Here is a 23160-nt window from a genome sequence, read left to right as displayed (position 1 = left end):
GTGCATAAGGTGTTCAGAACCTACAGAAAACATTCTGATGTTTTATTTGGGTCTTAGTTACTTATCATCACTCAGCAGTGCTCTCATCCTGTGTGTAATATCGCACTTACAACATCAGCCACATGTACCAAGTGAATAAAAACATGTGGTACAATATTATCACTTATCTATGGCTTGAAAATTATGCTACCAATATTATGTGTAACAATTATAATCTGCATATGACTTAATTAAGGCAACTCATAATAAACATTATAAAATGACAAGGTTAGGGGTCAGGTTTTTAAAAAAATATATTTTACTCAGACCATTTGTGTCTATCCCTCTGATCTGTTTAGATTAATGATATACAGTATAATCCCTTTGTATATCAAGGTTCTGATAAATCAACAATATGTCTTCAGTGTATTTATGTTTGTAAAGGGATGTTCTTTTTCTGTGATTTAAATGACAGTGTTGCCACTGTTCCGATCGAGTTAGTTCTGTCCAGAGGAGGGGAAAAAAAAGGATGAAAAAAAAGGACGACTGTCATCCTCCAAGGCCAAAATATTAAGATCTTCTACAAATGCAGTGTTGATAGACTGAAATGAATGCAACCTGTTCTGCAGTAATTAGAGCAGTTGATTAAGTAATCAAGGTTCAAATATAGGTTCAAATTAGAACAGTGTGTTTCTTTCCTGCATGTATAGTTGTCGAAGGTACATTACATACAGCCGTGACTCGCCACACCAGGGGCGTGGTGCATTATACGATGAATGCACACCTGTCATGTGTGGATATCTGCTACTGACCCTGACTGGGTGAAAAATCCCACCGTATCTCCCACTCTATACTATATAATTTTTTTAATAATGTATAAACATATAATATAATCAGTATAGATATTTTTAAAGTGGCCATATTTCATCAGGTATAGGAAATTTCAGATGGCTGTGTCACATCAATATCAGGGTCTAGTTTATATTATAATTATTATTGACTGGTCTTTCTAAAATGTATTATAAAAGTCACAAACTGCCCTAAAATATGGCAATGTGGCTTCATCTCTGGTCCTCAAGGGCTGCATGTAGCGGAGGGCCTCCAGTCCGTTCTCTGTCATAAATGAACAACATTACTTCTTGAACTATTTATGAAAAGTAATTGTAATTAGCTACACAGCAGTGGAAAAATTAACTGTGTCAAGAAACAATGGATACACCAATTACACTTTAAAGACTGCATCCCTGCCACCTGTGTAGATAAATATGTCCCATCAGCTTTAATTAAAAAAAAAAAAAACACACTAAACTAAAACAGCTTAGATAATCAGGAAAGGCATACACTCCAAACTTTTAATTGCAGATTGTTATTGCAACTTCGGTGCAAACATGCCTAACATGCCTAACATGTTCATGTCTAGTTATAGATAGTTTCCTCAGTATTCTTAGCACCTGTAAAATGGTCAATTCTTTATCAGTAGAACAATATCATCTTGTCCAGGGATCTGTGTTGAGGAAATTACTGTGCAGTGTTCGAAAATAATAATAATAATAATAATAATAATAATAATAATAATAATAATAATAATAATAATAATAATAAAATACCACTACCATCTAAAGAAACAACTTGCAATTGCGTATGCTATGCCTAATCAAAAGTTACTAGACTTGTAGATCTTTGAATTAACAACAATTATTGAACTTTAACCCACAGTGTTGTATTTTATCATACACTTTCAATAGTACTGCATTTGATTAAGACAACATAACATTTGAGAAACAGAAACAATTGCATGTAATCTAAGAGCTACAGTTTGCTGATGTTTCTTTGGCAGTAATTGTTGGGTGATTCACAGTTCAGCAAAGGGCATTATTATAGGTTGCTATTTGGGGAAAAAGGTTAATGGTGGTTAAACTAGCATAATTAATGATGTTGACAAAAGCAGTACATACAAGCGATTATTTTGTATTGCAGCAAAATAATGTGTGCAGCATTCCTAAAAGAAACTGGATACACCTAATGGTCTCACACTTTCTGGACACAATAATACAATCCAGATATAAACAGGATATCATTTTAAAAGCCTTATCAATATTTTAGAATAAGCTTTTGTGAAGGACGCATAGCTGTCTCACCAAGCAGCACATATCCCACCACATAACTGCTCCTGCTGATTAAAAAAAAAAAAAAAAAAATCAGAGATGGCAATAACCCATCTAATCTTCTTACAGCTCATTCGTTAATAGGGAAGAACACACAATGTCACCTAATTAAAAAAAAAAAAAAAAACTAATTCTATCTCCAGATATAGAAACTAATAATTCTAAATAATAACAGAGCCACAATCAGACTGGATGCAATGATGCCATATCATTTACCTCCAGGGGAAACCCTGTCTCCTTGACACAATCGATCAGCAAACTCAAAATCCTATTTAGAAAAAAAAAGCTCTCCAATGTAAAGCTGAAACTATTACAGCTTTAAACAGCAAAACTCAAAGAACTGATTAACAACGCGTATGCCTTTTATCAAATTATAAACAAAGCTGGCTTTGACTTCTGTAAAATCCATTAAGCATTTAGTGTTAAAATGTACATTCAGCAAGAGCTACTATCACACACGATTAAAACATTGTCATTTTAATTATCTATATTTTTTTCCTACATATGTCATCTGCATCTCAGACAGTCCAGAATTTAATTAACGCTAATACTATATACATGGTCATTAAAAATGCTGTATATTGAAATCAACCCTGCCTTATAAGCAAGTCCCATACTGAGTACACATTACCATATAAAGTTTACTCACATAGTTTTACAGATCGACTGTGAAACAGTAAAATTATTTTTGAATAGCAAATGCAACAGCAGTGACACACTGATGCAGCTCCGTGGCCACTTTCCCTACACTTTATAAGGTATGAACAATTTATAAATTTTTTCGTATAAAAAATTGCGTGATCACTATTTCTTAAAACAAAATCTGCAAATCTGTGCTCTAAGCTATCCCTAAATCACGAAAATATAGTATGGTTATGATACTATGGTGACACTGCAAAAAGAACTTTCCATTCAGACAAGTGTAACAAAAAAGAAATGGAAATGTTCAGTTGAATAGCCCCTAAAACCACAAAGAATCAACACTGTAAAGATGTGTGGGAGATATGCGAGCATTTCCATGAATTTATCATGAAGAGTCCATTGGAAATGTCATTTACATGATACCATGATAAGACAAGATTTATACAAATCATGTCAGTTACAGCTTTCGAAGAGTTAAAATTCACAATAACTATATAAAAGTCATCCAGTTATCTCTTTAACTAGCTAGGTATTCATTTTATGACACCTGTCACAATTGTTCTCCATTGGAGTAAGATCACTTTTAAGAAACAACTTGCTGCTTATATTGGGAAAAAAAAAACACAACCATAAACGATATTTGAATATATAGAAAAGCAGGTATTGCCTACCTGTTTAAGCTTTTTCAGGTCTTCATCAAGCTCCAGGTTATCGAGAATCACGGCAACAAACAAGCTTAGCAAAATCTGGGAAAGAAATGTAATGAGAACATAGGTCATAAATGGTATTTCACCAAATGCAGTACAGCGTATAGTAAGTCAGTCTGCATATCTTCTTCAGTTGAATAAGGTAGATGTTGGATCCCTTTTCCAGAATGTCCTTGAGTTGTTTTTTTTCCTCTCAGTGGAGACAGACACACTGTTTGAGTAGACAGACAGAAAGAATAATAACAAATTCCACAACGTCTTGAATTTCAGTAATTTTTCAAGGTATGTATCAGAGAGGGGTGGATAATGTGCAGAAGTGTCTTTTTGTGCTTTTCTGTTGTGTTTACAAAGTGCTGAAAATACATTATTTAAGTGACAGTCGGGGTGAGTGAATATAAAGACAGCAATTTTTGGGGTATTTTTTTCTGTTTTGGTATCTTCCAGTTCATTTAATTGTTCTTCATCCAAATCGGCATGTCTACTTACTACTTTGGGGATTTTTTTGCAGGTAATTGGTCACTCAGTTTCATAGTTACTGTGTACATCTGTAACTGTAAAAGCAAGATGGCTACCGATACTTTAAATTCCGTGAGGCAGCACAGTGATTTAGAATATGTGACAAGGCTCCAACTGTCTGCATCCATCCAGTATATGGACAGCTGGAACCTTGCTCGGCCAATCACATTGCTTGTTTCATGTTCCATTGCCAGTCCTGGAGATGTGTATGTGTGTATATATGTGTATATATATATAGCCCTATTGTGCCACAGAAAAGAGTACAACTGAAACACTTAACAGCGTCAACACAGCACCCAATCAGTGGATAACGAATACTCTTTTAACATTTCATCCCCAGTCAAATAGAAATGGTCTAAATGATTATGATTAGTACTCCCTTGTTGCCTAGTTGCAAGGACCAAAAACATTTCCTGGTACATAGTATGTTTTTTGGGTTTTTTTTTACATACTGTAGTAGAAAAAAAGATATATATTACAGAGGCATAGTCTACAGTAAAGGATACGGCTTAGACATTCATAATGTACTGTAGTTATTTCACATGAGGATGGCTAAATAGGTAAGTGGGCAGAAACAAGCAAAGCACTCCATGTATGTTCATGGAGCATTCTGTTTAAATAACAAGTACAATATAATAAATTCAGGAAATACTATCAAGCTCCACATCTGCGTAACAACACAGCATCATTTGAAACGATTCGCCTAGTTACTCTAACTGGACTTGAATAAATGCAAGATGCATTTAAAAAAAATGAGATCCGGTAAAAAGTTCACTCTAGCGTTGAATATGAAAAAGTTATTAAAATGCTAGATCTTTCAATACGTGTATGCATATTCATAACACATAAATGACATTTAAATAGATGCTTATGCAATGCAAGCTTCTATTTGGTTAGTGTTATACCTAACCTGTGTTTTACCTCTTCTGCAAATTCCATGCATTGTAAGACACACACTATTTCCATATTATTTTAAATGAAAACTGTGATCTTGCCATACTTCAGTAGACACACAATAAAATGCTACTTGAAGCACAAAATGACTTTCTTTTTTAACTCCTAAATGTTTCATTTATTCTTTACTGTGAATAAAGAAGTGTGGAATAGTGGTTAGGGCTCGGACTCTTGACCGGAGGGTCATGGGTTCAATCCCAGGTGGGGGACACTGCTGCTGTATCCTTGAGCAAGGTACTTTACCTAGATTGCTCCAGTAAAAACCCAACTGTATAAATGGGTAATTGTATGTAAAAGATAATGTGTAAAAAATATTGTAATTGTACGTAAATATAATGTGATATCTTGTAACAATTGTAAGTCGCCCTGGATAAGGGCGTCTGCTAAGAAATAAATAATAATAATAAAGAAGCTCTGTAGTATACATTTTCCATGTGTTCATTTAATTGCCATACACCAGTAAAGAGCATCCAATTTCTAATTAACAATCTATGCCCAGGGGCTTTAAGCTCTTGTGTTAAATTAAATGTGCAGAATACAAAGCAACTGCAGATCGTCACTCGATTACTGTGTGTGCTTCTTAATGTTGAGTGTAGGAGTTACTAGGCTGCAGATTACCATCACTCTGGCTGTAACCTAAACAAAGGCTCTCAATATTTAGAAGCAATATAGCTTATCAAGGGCTTAATCATTATCACATCGGCACAGGGACCTGGTAAAAGTTATCATGACGCAAATGAAAAGCACATACCAAGGTGGCGAAAAGATGATATAATATAAAGTAAATTGCAACCACTGGTGCCCACATATGTCCAACTGCAACAAGTGTTTGGTCCATGACATCAACCCGTCCTTCCTGGGTGAGGATCTGGAACATTGACATAAAGGCCTGCGAAAGAACAAAACCGAAAAACAACAGAGTCTAGAATAAAAAAAGTGCCACTTAGTGTCTCTTAAAATGCATTGAAAATATTCAACTAAATTCTTCCCTTTTGCATAAGAACTGTATATAACTGTTCAACTTTTACCAGAAAAGGGACCTATGGGATTCAAAAGCTTAAAAAAGTATATGTTAGCAACTTGTTTCTTCTTTTTCATATTCAATATTTTATGCTCGCACATATATTGCAAATGTAACAACTAATGGTCAAGTTCATTTATAATATGTTTTTAAATGTTTTTTAAGTCTAAAAAGTCAATTTCTGTCTAAATGACAACTATGTGTCAACTATTATTAAATTTGTGTTCAAGTTCCACAGCCACTGTCAAAGAAGTATAATCATTTGCAACCCTTGCAATAACATGGTTTTAAAGTTTACATCCTGTAATTTATCCTGCTATGGGGTTGAAAAGCAAATATAAGGTTGACAGCTGGCAGCTGCTGAAAAAAAAGGACCTACAATTTTATGCAAATGTGTAGTCAGTTCCATTTTATTTTATTTTGATAAGCACAGAATTAGAATAGACTAATTTTGTGCTAATTTATATTAGCGTGTTAATGCCTTGATTTCATGCTAGCGGTATACCTCTGAACATAAAATGATACACTTTTATCAGGAAACAAGGATATTTAGCAAAAATGAGGTGCAGCCTCATACAAAAAAAGTTAACATTAAAGAATCAGCCACTTATTTTTATCCTATAACAAAATGCAATACATGAAACCTTAACTTCAAAATATGACCCTTATACTCAGCCAATCAATCTGTAAACGAATACTCTAACTGGAATCGATAATCCTGTAGCAGGTCTATGCTGTATATCAAGGAAAGGAATAAACATCATTATATTCAATGGTTTTCATGCCATCCTGATAGCCATGCAAATGAGCAGATTCATCCCCCCCCCCCCCAAAGTACCAATGCAATATGCTCAAAAAATATCTTGTGGAAATGAGATTTTGTTAATGATCATCCCATGAGCTTCTACAATTAAGGAACCTGCCACTGTGTTCAACATCTGCTGACCGAAATAAACAGGATGCTCCTGGTGGTTGTTTTAAAGTACAATCCAGCATGATTTAGTGTCATCAATAATTATTGAACATACTTGGATTCCCATTTTTCCTGAAACACCATCATGTTGCATACAGATGAGATGAGCCAAACAGGTCTAGCGTCAACATCGTTCTTAACAAACCTTTGCTAGGGAAATTACAGTACAACCAAGATGGTGAGACTTTTTTTATTTTCACAGCTGGTAATGCTAAGGATAATATTCCTGCTATACTGATTCAAATTATAATAACTTAATATATGCTATAACCCACTTTGCATGCTTAAGGGTTTAGGATTCAATATTTCTCGATAACCCTCAGTTTATTGCATAAATTCATTTTTTCCCAGAAACTGAGTTAGGGCCCCAAGATAAACAGTTATATTAATACATTAGCTTATATATTAACTGAATTGGGCCCTGTGTTTAATTAGTTCTTACCCTGGGAAAGGTAGTGAATCTGTCCAGTTCTTCCACAAAACAGAACATCTGCAAACTGATGGCTGAAATCACAATAAGAAGACTGGCAGTGAACACAACCAAACTGCCAAGTTTCTTTCCCGGTCCGAAGATTTTGTACACAAAGTCTTCCAGTGCTGGGGAAATCTTAATCAGACGACCTACTCTGAGGACCTGTCAAAGATGAGAATACTGTGAATACCAACCATTTCTGTGAATCTATTTTTAAACATTTAATGAAACTAAGCTGATTCACACACACACACACACATATATATATATATATATATGTGTGTGTGTGTGTGTGTGAGGGGTTTAGTTAACAAAACAGCAAATTTAAACTTTTGAAGACGAAAACAAGTAATAATAATAATAATAATAATAATAATAATAATAATAATAATAATAATAATAATAAAAGAACCCTTTGTCCTTTGTAATGTTACCAGCCAGCTGGTGTTGGAAATATGTCTCTACAGACAATGCATCTGAGAAGACAAACAATAAATAACTTTTGATCAAAGATACAGAATTGTTATCGACCTCTGGCTAGATGAAAGCTGGTGCATCTTGTCCAGCTTTGCCTTTGATTGCTAGTGTGTGTGTGTGTGTGTGTGTGTGTGTGTGTGTGTGTGTGTGCGTGAGCGTGTGTGTTCAAGCCTGTCATAGAGAATACAATCAGAAATGTAGTAAAGAATTGAATTACTTTACACAAAAATTGTAACACTCTTGTTTTTCAATTAATGCAATTAAAAGGTGTAAGTACAGAAATATTGTATGCCTCATTTGTTGTACATTTACTGATTTAACAGAGCAAGCATGTACAATGAAGCAGTACATTTATGTAAATGTATAATTACTCCCCAGGTGGCCCTTTATACCGGTTATAAGATGATATGCCATTTTGCCCCATAATGCCATTCCACTAGAATTTGCATTCTTGTAAGGCAGCATACAAATAGCACAGCCTGTGCTGTCACTGTTTTCTTCACATAAGTAAGAATACAGTCGATTTAAACAGGTTCTTTAGAATTTCCCCTTTGAGGTACTGTGGCGGAGTGTCCCGCCCCTATGTATTATTTGTATTTTTGTTTGCGGCGCGGATAAAAGCGACGCGGCTTTTGTTATTGTTTTTATATTTATATTTAAAAACCCCGTGAGGATGCATGACTGATCAGCTACTGATTATTTAACTAGCTGACAGTCATGCATCCTTACCAAACGCGTGCAGACTGTGGCCGAGAGGTAATAAGATCATTAACAGCTAGAGTATAAGAACCTGCAGCTGTCCGTACTGCAGGGTGGAGTGTACAGAGGAGAGTACGGGGAGCGGAGAGAGAGAGCGCGTGAGGAGAAATAACGGCATTTAAAATAACGACTGCTAAACAGTATTTGTTTATTCGTTTGGCCCTTGTGCCTTTTTGTTTTGTGTTTTGTTGTTTGTTTAAATCTTTTGTTTTGTTTATTTATTCATTAAAAACGCTGAGCGCAGTAGCATTCAGCTTCACCGCCCATCCACTGTTTTGGTTTCAGTTACTTCCTGGTCCGTGACGTCACCACACCTCACCACTGCGAGCCAGCCTGCCACAGGTACACATTTTAAAGGGCTATTTTACAAAAATACTGAATTTTAAAAAATACTGAATAAAAAAAAAATCATATAAACCTTAAATCAATTGCCAATGTTTTTTTTTTTTGGTATGGTATGTTTACAGTAAATACTGTGATTAAACCATAAACAAGACAGATCATATCCACACAATATTTCTGTGGAAACAGTTCCAGTGCACAGTTCTAGTCTGTTAGCACACCACAATACCCCAATGACTCAGTGGAAGCCACTTACTGGGAGTATGTTATTAACCTGCAACACTGAATACAAATACGTTGCTGTGATGAACAACGACTGAGCCTTGGGTTACAACAACAGACAACTGCAACAAATAATTTGGGAATGTTAATTGCAAAACATTCTTTTCAAATGACTTCTGTTTTGCAGGTCCAATTACAATGAAAAGAAAAATGATATAAACAGGTGTAGCAACTTGTGGGGACGTATAACGCTGTATATTTTACAGAACCTCGCTACTTACTCTTTAAGAGCACTTTTTATAAGTCAACAATTCATATAAATAACCTGGTTATGATTAATGTGTAGCCTGGTTATGATCGCAAGCACGTAAATGTGCAATTCTGAAGTAATAAAAAGATCGGCCGCATCATATTTCATAGTCAATAAAGAATCAATGAAACTATTCATAATTTTGTCAACTTTTATTCAAGAATGCATCAGACACAACTATGCTTGACTAGGTTTAGGGACCATCCACAAAATCCTATACTATCATTAGCAGGGACTCTGCATAATCAATTCTATTACATTTAAACTGAAACATGTTGTGTGTAATCCAGGTCCACTAAAAAAAAAAAAAAACACTTGGCAATTTAATCTTGTTTTTTTGGCATTTTGTTAAGTCCATGAAACAGACAATACATTTTTTTTTTTATTTGTTTTGGTCCACTGAGTCTTTAAGGTATAATAATTAATGAAACAATCCTTATTTCAAGGACAAAGAAAAGGGTAATAAATTAACTTGTTATAAAACCTAATTCAAGTTTAAGTTTTGGTTGAGAAAATTGTTAGATTGCAGGCAAATGATCGCAATTTTCTATTTATTGCATTTAATTAACCCCACTGCACCACGTGAATGTGTCTTTCTCCCAGGAAAACAAGGCTAATTATTCTGAGAGACAGTCCATCATGATTGATCAGTAGTCAGCCCTTGGTTGTGCACATTTTCACAAAGATGTTTCAGCTAAAATTACTTAACAAGCAAAGTTAAGAATAATACTGTCACTAGTGGCCTTGGCGTGTCCCTTTTGTGCTATAAATCACTGGAACCCTTTGCATGCACGTCTCAGTTCCTAGGGTGAGCGGTTCTTTAATGGACCCAGATTCAGTTACAATGAGTCTGCCCACTGATGATGTGCAAGAGAAAAAAGGCTGGAAACAAAGTGATATGAAACAGTGAATTCTGGCCCACCCTGCATTCTGGATGGAGGGTGTGCCTCCTAAAATTACCCTCTGTGAACAACAAGAAATGTATCAAGGACACAGTTATAGATCCAGAACCATTGATCATGGTACAGAGCTGACTCTGAGCAGAGCCGTTGAAAGCAATCCTTTTCTAACGCGTGGATGTGACAAGTGCAGAGGTGGATCACCAATGATCAGGTCCAAACCCTGCCCAGCCTGTAGTCACTTAGTCAGACATTGTCAAATTCTGTTTGAATGTAATAGTCCTGAAGGGATGTCATTTTCACACTTGAATGTGGACCCACGACATGTGTGGGTTGTGACAGTGGTCATCCAGTTACATGGGGTCATTTGGGTAAGCAAGAATGTGAGGTGGGTGTTCCTGCCAAACGTGTACAAGTGTCTTGCAGGTATCAAGTAAAGACCCTGGGTTGCCCACACCTGTGATGTGCAATGCTGGATGCACAGGCCTTCTTCTGGTGTTCACAGAGCCACTTCAAGCTGAGCCAGGAGGAGAATTCGAATCTTGTTGGGAAGGAGCTGACTTATTAGTAGCGTTCCGCTTTTTTGGTTTCTATCTTTTAAGTTTATTTTACATATATTAAAATAGGGATAATTTCAGTCTAAAACAATTTTTAATTGAAACATCTGAAAAATCTGAGGGAAAAATCACTTTACATGTGGAATATGATGAGTAGCAATTCTGGTTTCTGATTAATAATGTCCCTGGCATGTATGATGAAGCAGAATCTAAGTCGAAGTCACATTTTCCCAAGTTAGTTGGTATTTTGCGAACGTTTGGGTAATCGCTGTGCTGACAGAAATAGCATCTGCTGAAGGTATGAACATAACATCAGCACAAAACAAGCCAGGTTTATTCGCCTTGAAACCATAAAAAAAGAAAATTGACAACTAAAGCATCACCATTTTTTGTCAAATATTTACGATTAAGATTGTCGACGTTAGGCAGGGTTTTAGCATTATATATATATCTTTTTGTTACACTGTGTTGTTAGCGAGCTATAGCTTGCTAGAACTGGAACAGTGGGAAATGAATGGATATGAACTCCAGAGTAACTGCAAACATTGAATCCCAGAATCACCTCACTGACCCCAATCCATGACTCCTATCCCTATAGTACGTCAAATCAATGACTGCTATTTCCAATATTATTTCAAATATTCCTTTTGTTTTTTACCTGGAAGTAAGTGAACTGAGAATTATACAGATCTGGATAAATGTGCAGGGTCGTTCCAACTACCAACAGGGATTCAAATTTGTGAAGGGAAGAGCTTATGTAGCCAGTGAAGCCCAAGCACCAGATCTTCAGAAGTGCCTCCAAGCCAAACAGAACGGTGAAAGCGACCTGGGAGATAAAATATTGAAAAACAGTTTTGTTTTTTAAAGAAAAAATGCATATAAAAATGATTACATTAAAGGATCTGCTTTACAATAAAAATGTGACTATGGAAACCTCCTCAGCTTGTTTGTAATTTCTCTGTAAGAGAAACCGAAACTAAATCTTCTCATAGACAGTTTTTATTTTTAATATAAATTGTACAGGACTGAGTAAAATTCCATTTGAATAAAAAACAAAACCACTAACCCCCCTACAAGAAGATATCTTCAGTCAGCTTTCGGATAGCGCTTAGAGTGACCGGCAAAGCTCTAAGTTCCTCTGAGTTCAAGTTTTCACCATCCAAGCTGACGACGAGGTAAACAGACAGCCCTTGTTTTATCCCCTGCTGTGTTGGCACTGAACTCTGCTGGAAAAAAGGGATGTGAAGGACTGCTGTGCTGTAAGTAGTTCATCTTGGGTTGTCTGTCAGGACTATACTATAAAATAACATTTGCTTACTAAGGTGGGTGTACATTAGTTTGTATTACATGCTGAATTGAGGTTGCAGTCTCTTCGGGGGTGTCGTACATAGGCAGAGTTGCATGTTTGTTTATTTTTTCAGCAGGGGTAGAAAAAAATACCTTTACATTTCTTTATTGAGAGTAGTGTTTATTCAAAGGCGGCGTCTATTAAAAAGCTGATATCTGAGTGAGGCGTTAATTTGAGGGCAGCGTTAATTCAGAGTAATACGGTAATTCACAAGTGCAACAATAATTGTTTTGACACAAGGAAGACAAACTAGTGATATCCCAGTGGAAAAGGGACATTAAAACATCAAAGGACTGGGAGTTTAAGGAGGCAAGATACACAAATGATCTCATGAAAGTGGCTATTTAGAAGTGAAACCAAGCAAAACTGAACATTTTGCGCTCTACATCGGATGCTAAACAAGGTGCTCTCAATCTGCTAAGCGAAGCTGCAACTCCCAGACTCTGCCTGAAAACAGACCCAAGACGGGACTCTGCCTGAAAACGGACCCAAGACGGGACTCTGTCTTAAAATGGACCCAAGACGAGGAAGCAAGCTGCAAGCGAGTCAACGACCACAAGCAACGAGACTGAGGCCCGGCTGGAGGACTGCCATAAAACTTACATACACTGTTATCTGGGTCTGCTCTACACCTAAAATCACAGTATCCAAAACAAACTGTGCCCTGCTACCTGCATAGCTGAAAGGTTCAGCGAAGAGGACAGAGCGGACTGGCGTTGCTGTGGATCCTATACCGAGGACTGAATACTTTGTTGCAGCTCTTTGTTGAGAATTGAAAGCTTTGTTGCCGAGTTTAATCCAATGTGGGATTGAAGACTTCTTTGCTGAGAGAAACCATGGCTAACACATGCTTTATATACAAACATCCAATATAAAACCTATCCACCAAAAGGTACATTTTATTGAAATTCTGTGTCAGGTAAGCTGTGTAAAAGCAATATATATATATAGATTTCTAACTCTTTGCAAGTAATTCCCAATTGCTTACACATCTTATCTCATGAATTCAGCTCTGAGTGGAAGGGTGGTCCCCAGACGCCTATCTGCCTTTATTTCTTGCACGTCAGCTGAATACTGATTTCATGAACAGAAATTTCAAATAAAAACACAAAAAGGAGGTGTAATTTTTGCTGATGAATGATATATGGTGTATAGGCATAGACAGTATGAAATACAGTATAGCATCGAGGTGCTCCTACAGGCAATCAGCATCATCATCTAAATCAATTATTGCTTCCTTCTTTTCAATGGGGATTTTAAATATACACTTATTATACTAAGGTAACAGATTAAGGACAAGCATTTAGTAAACTTTAACCATTTTTTAAATAAAACAAAAAGCAAAATACACAATTTCTAGTAATTAAACAAATAATCTTTAAATTAAATATGTTTATTTGTTTTTTGATAAAGTATTGACACCCCTGCTTTAGTATTTTTTGTGTCCTCCTTTTGCTTTTATCAATTCTTAACTAGTATGTTACATCTTGTTGGTGAAACCTGGGCCCATGCTGTCTTGCATATTACCTTCAGCTCAGAGAGATTGGATACACAATGCTTGGCTACAGCTTTTTTCAGATCAGTCCAAAACATTTCTATTGCATTGAGAGCTGGTGATTGCAAAGGCTATTTCAGAACTTTTATCTTTGTTTTCTTCAAGAATTGCAGAGTTGACTTAGCTGTATGCTTTGGGTTGTTGTCGTGCTGGAAGATAAACTGTCTGCCATATCAATGTTTTCTTCATTGAAGGCTTGCCCATTTTTTATACAAACATAATGTGGTTCATTTTTGGGAAACAGTTATATTTTAGTTTCATTGGACCACATAATTTTGTTGAATAAAGCTTTATTTTATGTGGTTTACAACGAGGTCCACGTGCATACCACCTTTCTGTGTTCTGATGCCTTTGTCCAGTTCTTTTGCACTACTATGCCTGATGCCTACTATGCTGTACCTATAATTTTCTTTGAACGTCCATTTCTTTCAAGCGTTTCAGTTGAATTTGTTCTGTGGTACTTCATTCTTGCTCTGATTGTGGATTTTGGTATTCCATATTTCTGTGATACTGATCTGTAGCCATTTCCTTTGTTGTAGTTTGCTACAAGCGCTCCTCGTTTGTCTTGACCATCATCTGCTGTGTTGCCAAAACGTTCTTCAACAGATGTTGGAAATAATGATCTATTTTTCTGACTATTTACTTTATAATGCAGCTTAGTTACTGTGTAATAGTTTTCAATCAATGCACATTTAATTATATTTTTGTAATAAACAAATATTTTAAATTGCTTAAGGGCTTTTGTTTTTTATTAAGATTGTTCAGTAAACTACCAGTTTATTTTGGTTGTCTTAGTCATATTAATTAGTGGCTAATGTTCACTAAAATGCTTGTATTTAACATGTTTTCTAGAATCTTCTTATATTAGTGTAGTGCCAGTACTTTTGTCTGCGACTGTAAATAATCAAACGTATTCCCATTCAATTGACTTGAACACAGTACAGCAATAATAACAAAAAAAAACAATTTAAAATCTAATTATGCAGTGCTCACAAAAGAACATGATTTTTGTATTTTTTGCATTATTAAATTTTTTTAAATAGGCTCTTATCTACATTAAGGTGAACAATTCTGACTGCATTCGTCATTAATGTGAATGCCTGTTTTAGTTTGAAAAAAAAAAAAAGAAAGAAGTCATACAACTGCTTTTGTCAGATGCTCAGTTGAAGAGTGAGTTAGGCTCCACTCAACCATCAGCTCATTACGGTAAACCACCTTCGGGATGGCAGTCTTCCATACATTGTCAGACAATGCAGCTTCACCAGAGCTTTCTTGTGGCACTTAAGGGAATACAGATGAATGTATAATCCCCGGGCAACAGGACTGGGTTGGATTTCCTTTTTCTATGTTTGGGGGGAAAAAAAACAGTTTGTATTGTAAACCCTCACCTCTGCTAGATAAAACTCATCATAATGGCGCAGGTAATTCTCCGCCTTGTAGTAACTGCTGGCAGCAACGATCACATCCACTGCCACCATGCTCAGGATGAACATGTGGAAGACTGAGGACTGCATGAGCTGCTGTGGGAAAGAAAAAAACAAGCAGTGAAACAACTTAGAAGCTGATTCAGAATGTGTACATGAATACAACACAATACCAAGTACATGTATATAGCATAATAATTGCATTGTGATATGCAGCTGACCACAAGCTAGTGCCTAATGATGGCAGGATTCTGTGGTTACAAAATAAGGGACCAGAGTCACTTACAATTACGTCTCACCCGAAAGACGGAGCACTAAGGTGGTTAAGTGATTTGCTCAGGGTCACACGAGTCAGTGGCTGAGGGGGGATTTGAACCGGGGACCTCCTGGTTACAAGCCCTTTTCTTTAACCACTGGACCACACAGCCTCCTATATAAAGTTTCAGCTGCGAAATTCACTGTACATTTACTGGAAATATGTGCTAGGTGTGCTTTATTTCACAGATTGGGGATTGCATACTGTGTTTTTTTTCAACTGATGATTAAACAAAATATATAATCTAAAAAAATAAATAAGTCAGCAAAATACAATATACGTTTAATTTACATTAAAAATTAATCATATTCTATTTTTGTACCATGAAAGCACAAGGCATTGTGTAAACGTGTTACTAAAGCACACAAATTATATATATATATATATATATATATATATATATATATATATATATAAAAAAATATAATATAGGAGTCAGAATATATTAACACACATTACAGACTGCTTGGGATTTTTCAGCCAATCAAAGTGCTTCTTTATCTTGCTGTATTTCACGATCATAGAGAAGCTCATATAATGTTTTCAAAAAAATCACCACAGGTACCTCTCCAAATTCCATTCAACTGCAAAGTCAATTCAAAACTGTGACATCATAAATCAGCCACCTACCTACATGTAGGTCACTTAAAGGTATTCTCTTTATTTAATTAACCTTCCCCTCATACACAGACGTTCACCATCCTATAAACCTTTTATTAATATATGTCTGAAGCTGGTTTGGTGCAGTAATTTGCATTATTATTATTATTATTATTATTATTTAAAGGACTAATGCTTGTTTTTATCCATATTTTTGCACTGACAAGATTAAATTCAAAAGGAGGTTGTCCAATTTCAATCATCTGGTGAATTTCTCTTGTTTCTCACACTAATATAAGGGTTTTGTTTTCCATTTTCATTCTCTTTTAAAAAAAAGTTTATTTGAATTCTTCTTATGGTATGAACTTTGTTGTTTCATTCTTTGTCAGTCCCTGGTTGGATTTCCATGCTTGCACTGAGAGAAGAAAAAATGGCTGTGGTTTGTTTATAAAAGCTGCAGACAGGAAAGATTCATGATGTAGGAAGACGTATCTATTGTCTGAACATGAAGAATGCAAGGCTGTATGTCTTGCAATAAAGCATTCTATTACCATTGTAACATTGAATTTATAGCTGTGATGAGACATATATTGTACTTTTGGTGAAAAGACCATTTTTAAATTGCCTTATAAATCTGGAAAAGAAGTGCATTAATTATTGATCCCCTTGTTAACCATTAGACAAAAATGAATTTATAACTCTCCCTAACTCGTTCTTGAAATCTCATACAGGAACCAACCTAATATAATCCATTTAATTAAAACAAGTGTGCTTATAACACACAGCCTCTGTCAGAGCTGTACACGCAGAATTAAAGCAGTACAGCATTATAAACAAATGGGAAAGACAATGGCAAACAGGCTCCTAAATCCTCAGATTGCAATACTCTCAATAACTCGTGCTAAAAGATGACCCTATTTCATTACAGTTGGATATTGTGGTTCTTTAGTTAAAACTATATTACTCCCCAGTCACAGGCAATATGCATCACCAATAGGGAAAAATAAATATGAGGCAGTGTTTTGTTGTTCACTAACCGACTGATTGAATTTAAGCAACATGTTCAACAACACCAATTAAAGTGGTACTAAAGTAGACACTGCATATTATCCCCCATGTATGTTGATTATCTGTTTTGACAGGATGACTCAACAACATAGCCCCTAATTTATTACCTTTCACCAGATGGTATGATAGGACCACAGAATAATTGTGTGACTGACAGTGTTCAGAGTGTTAAGAATTTCAAAATCAAGTGAGGGTGTGCCTCTTTCCAGCACAAAAAGAATGGTGCTCTGAAATCTCTGAACAGCCATGACATTTGAAACATACAAAAGAGTATGGTAAACATTTTTTTTTCATGAATACAGCTTGTTTTTCCCCCACCAAGTGCCAAAAATGAAAAACAAAACAACGCAAAAAGTGTTAATGGCTTGACTGAATATACAGCAGATTCTTTCTCTGTACGTCTTTTATGTTTCTTCATATTAAATGTCCACAAGGCAGGTTGTCTCTGGTGAACATCTTGAGATATTCTTATCCAATAGCCCTCAAGTTTCATAATATAATCCCCCCCCCCCCCCCCCAGAAAGAAAGTAAAATCCATAGTGATAAACTGTGACAGCTATGTTTACGAACAAGGAATGATGAACAATCCCAGCATATCTAATACATGCACCTGTATCTACTGCAAATTAGGCTAATTTGAAACACAGAAAATGTAAAATCTCATGGTGGACAAGGGTCCTCGATATTATAATGCCATCTTAAAAGGATCTGTAATCAGGAAAGCCCAGCTTCTGAATAACATCTCTAACATACAATAGAACAAAGTGGGTACATTGCCTTATATAAGAGGTGCAATTAAGTGATAATTAGGTAGTGCAGCACTGGAATTACCATCAATCGACCATTGGAAAGCTTACCACTGTCAAAATCTTATTTCAACTCTCACAAAACACTTTGTTGAGGTTGAGATTCTGGATATTTAATTAGGTTGCATGCCAACTCTTGTCATTTCTTTTCATTTACAGGTATTCACATTTCCCACTGTACTGAGAGTATGCCGACAACCTATCTTTGAAGAACTTAACATACTGAACTGAGAATGGTATTTCAACAGAAACACACCACAGAAACATACGTCATCTGTTGCAAAATCCATTTTAAGTATAAATCTGTTTTAAAATGTTTCTTCCGAGTAAGGATAATAATTAGATATATGTTTTGTTTTCTGGTCAGGGTAGTCGATTTGTGGTTTTAAAATTATGGATTACAAATCCCCTAGGTTGTGCATAGGTCCACCAGCAAGGATATTATACTGTACAAGAAGCTGTTAAATCTATCTTCTGTAGGGATGTTAATATTTAAAGTTTAATCATTTAAATGTTTTCCAACTATATGTTTAACTGGCTTTTTTGTTCTATGATAAAACCTATTTGTACAATTTTGTACAAAATGTGTGTTCTATTGGTATGTAAAGCAGAAAAGTTAAACTTTCAATACATGTTCAATGCATGAGTTATACAACATTTTTCTTTCAGGGATATTGAGGAAATATTGGAGAACAGGATATGAGAAGGTTGAAAACATAATTTGATGCTTGTGGAATGAAACTACAGTCTTTAAAGTAGTAAGTCCCATTTGCAAGGCATGAGGTATTTGAAGATTGCTTATTTTACCTGAAAAAAGACATTTTGATATTAACAACATTGTACTAGATGGTTTTGTTTCTTTAACTGCATGCAGAAATGCATTTAAACTGTATTTAATCTATCAAACCAGGCCCATTACTTACAACTTTATTTTAGAAATAAATCAGACAGCTGGTTAAGTTTTATACCTGTAGATTTTAGGGCCAGTGTGACAGAATAGTGCTGTGGCCCCATATGTTATCAGCAGGAAAGAGACTCAGAGACAACAAAGCTGCAGTTTAAGCACTAGAGTGTAAATTTAATAAGCAAAACAACAAATAAACAGGAACAAACAAACTGGCACAAGGGCCAAAATAAAGGTTCAAACAAAAGACTAACCGGCTGTAGTGAAGGCGATTGCCCAGCCTACACGCAGTCAAAATAATACACTAAAACACAGATCCAAAACACTCACCTAACACCTCCCCAACAAAGGACTTCTCCTTGCTTATACACCTGTGGTTGCTGGCAGGGACAGATTTAACCTCATCCCTGTCAACCTTGCATTCCCAGACACACACTATTTACAGCAGCCAGGTTGGCTGAAGACATTTTACAAATATTTTTTGTTCAAGAAAAAAAAAAAAAAAAGTGTTTATAAAAAAGCCAATGTCAAAAATATGCATCAAAGGGCATTTACTGATGCATCTAGTCTCCTGAGAGTGACAGAGCTTTGGTGGTGTTTCTGTAAGATTTTTTAAGGTGTTTTAAAAAAATAAATAAATAATTAAAAAAAAAAAAAAAACTTCCATCTATATTTCCAGAGTAAAAATTCACACCAATGGGAGTGAAATGTATCCTTATATTTTAGTGACAGTAAAACCAACCCTTGATCTCTTGTATTCAGAGTACAGTAACATCCCAATTTTACATACACCCTTTGGTCTCAGTTAGTATGGAGGTTCTACTGCCTGGTAATTTATCGAAAAGATATTTCAATGAGTACACAAAATGAAATGGGTCGGAGTTTTTATAGGACAGATAATAACAGGCAATATAGACAAAAATCCAGTTGTGAATGTCTGGTAAATCATAAGGGGAATACATACAATCACTATGGCAAATGGGTGGTTTTACAGTATCACCGCTTATATAGGCTAGCCTACAGTTTTGTCAGCTCAAAGCAATATGGGGCAACAGTGTGGAGTAGTGGTTAGGGCTCTGGACTCTTGACTGGAGGGTCGTGGGTTCAATCCCAGGTGGGGACACTGCTGCTGTACCCTTGAGCAAGGTACTTTACCTAGATTGCTCCAGTAAAAACCCAACTGTATAAATGGGTAAATGTATGTAAAAAAATAATGTAATTGTATGTAAAAATAATGTGATATCTTGTAACAATTGTAAGCCTCCCTGGATAAGGGCATCTGCTAAGAAATAAAGAATAATAATAATAATGAAGAAGAAATCAACTCCATTACCACTGACCTCTCACAAAGCTTATACACGTGTTAGGTGGTGTTTATATAATGTTTTCCTATCTTATATGTTACTGTGCTTTGGTCGGTGTATTTCCTTAAACTCAATGTAAGGGCACATACAATAACTCTGGGTTAGTCCGCAAAATAAGACTCCGCCAGTGAGTCAGTAACATACGTGAAATGTACTACTGTATTCATTTTGAAAGCTGTTGATGTGAAATCCATGCCTAACCCAACCAAAAAACATGCAAACAGCTAAGAAAACAACTCGGGGACGAGGACCCATGTCTACAAATGCTACCTTCCTGGAACAGGTCCCTAGGAACACATTATAGCAGAGATTAATCACACTTTTTTTTTTTTTTTTTTTTTTTTTTTTTAGCATATTAGTGGTTTTCTAGGCATTTACTTAGAATTGCTAGTAAACTAAAATTACATCTGCTTGCCTCTAGGTTAATTTAACAGTGTGATTGTTTGCTTTTTACATATTTTAACACCTGTTCATTGATTGCCCTGTATTCTGTAGTTTAAAAAATGTACCTTCTGGCTACACTTCATTAATTACCCTACTCTTTATTGAACTCTCAATTTATATGTATAGCTTATTGGTAAAAGGCACAGACTCCAGTGGTTCTTAGGTTTGCTCTCAGTATCCTGTCAGTGCAGATGACTAAGGCGGATAGATAAGACTATCCCCTGGGTCAGGAAATCCAGACTGTCAGAAGGATTTAAAACACTGCCATAAATGTCAGAAGAGGAACTGTTATTTGGTTTTATTAACTCTTAATAAACACAATAGTCAGACTGTTTTGTTGATAAATGAAAACTGATCTGTATCAGACTGTTCCTTCCCAAGCACAAAAAGGCTATTTCGTTCTAGAACTCTAAAGAATATTGCATGAACAGGGGCATAAAAAGGATTGAACTATGGTTATATACTGTATGACGTTTTTCTACAGTTTCCCAGACTATTTAACACCATATTCTGCTGTATGCTTTGCACCCTACAACATAATACTACACATTACAAAAATTAATAAATAAATAAAATGTCTTTACATAAAATCTATTGCATTTCTGCATATATATTTTAGACCACCCTCCAATAAACCCAGTTGGCAATGACATCTTAGTTAAATATAAAACAACTCCTTTAAAACAATCTTCAATTTAATTGTGCCTATTTTAAATCAATGATTTTTCTGGAAATATGGGGCAGGTAAAGATAAAAATGTTGGCAACTGTTTTTAAATAAAGAAACAGACGCGAGTGTATGTTTTGCTTGATTTGAAAAGCCGCCTATCCCCAAGCCAGGCTGTTGAGACAGTCATGCTTCTCATAGTCTAACAGCAGCAAGAGAAAAAATAATAATAATAATAATAATAATAATATGTCTGGGAGCTGGCTGCTGCTGTTGTCACAGCACTGGTAGAGCTGAGCTCATCCCTTCAAGTACTCTCGCCTAGCGAGATTTGATGTGACAAAACACTGACATCCTCAGCTTCCAGACTAGCTCCCCAGGGGTATTTTACATAGGGAGACAAGCAGATAATTTGATTCTCTCAGGGACTTGGCTGTATCCAAACAAAATCCTCTTTTAATATCCAAACCTACTTGATTTAGAATTAAACATATCTCAACAAGTACCTGTAGCTTGTTGGCAAATAACTACCATCTACTTCTGCTTTCAGCAAAGTTGACTTTTTTGATGTGTGATTTCCTTTTTACAAATATACAATAAGCCATTGAAAGTCCTAGGTCTTGTGAAACCCAGTTTATGACCTTAAAATAGGTCTGATTGTCACAGATCTTGAACTTACAATGGGACTACTATTCCCAGGTATTAATGATGAATTCCGATATGATTTAAAGTTAGTAATTTACCACTGCTGTTTAGTATAGCAGTGCTTGATAAAATGCACAGCAGATGCTGGGGGCAGATGAGTGTGAATGCAAATTATACTGTTCGAATTGAAAAACATACTGTATGTCTCAATTCAGTTGCCAAGAATAAAGTGAAAATATCAAATTTATAAATATACTTATTTTTGAAAACTGTTCATGATTTGTTTGCTTGCTCTACAATGATAAAGTAGTTAAAGTCAAGAACTCTTGAGGTTTTGAAAGTCTACTGTAAGCAGTAAAACGGTCATAGCTGTGTAACATTACGCACTTTTGCATTACAGAACAGGTGGCTTCAATGGTGCTTGGTTTACACTGGGCTGTGGATTCATTGAAACAAAGCACTGGACCTGGATTGTTTGTTGTCATTGTACTTGTGGTAATGGTAAGAGTAATGGTTTGAGTATTTTTTTTATTCGGCTACACAAATCATCAGCTCTATTCTAAGCCTATCCATGCACGGTTAGTCTAAAGCAAGGCCCTACACAACAATTTTACGTTTAGAAATATCATTTTTAGGGTCTCAATATCATGTATCTCTTCAATGTGAATTTTGTTTATCGTGGTACATTAAGAGTAAACTGCTCAGAAACTTCCTTGCAGCGTGTAGTATGGCCACTGGGGGGGGGGGGGGGGTCTCTATGGTTATTTATAGTTTTATAAAAAAGGTGAACACTTTCTCTCAATTTAGGTCTTAGACCATTTCAAGATGTTATTTGCCTTCTGAACTCTATATTGCCATCCTCCTGACATATTTCTGTTTTCAGGAAATCTGTTTTTTTTTTTTAAATCCTGCAGGGAATCCAATAATAGCACAAACATACTCTTGTTCCTTAGAAGGGAACACTCATCCTGCGGGAGTACAATGATTTTGTCCACCATAACATTCCAACCGCTGCAGGACAACAT

General features: G+C 35.7%; 1 pseudogene; it reads right to left on the bottom strand.

Moving 5' to 3' along the window:
* LOC117405814 (sodium leak channel NALCN-like) overlaps nt 1-23160 on the bottom strand; it is a 115729-nt pseudogene that overhangs the window by 34846 nt on the left and 57723 nt on the right.

The sequence above is a fragment of the Acipenser ruthenus genome, chromosome 9, assembly GCF_902713425.1.
Source record: "Acipenser ruthenus chromosome 9, fAciRut3.2 maternal haplotype, whole genome shotgun sequence".
Classification (NCBI taxonomy): Eukaryota; Metazoa; Chordata; class Actinopteri; order Acipenseriformes; family Acipenseridae; genus Acipenser; species Acipenser ruthenus.
This window is presented reverse-complemented; position numbering and strand designations above follow the sequence as displayed.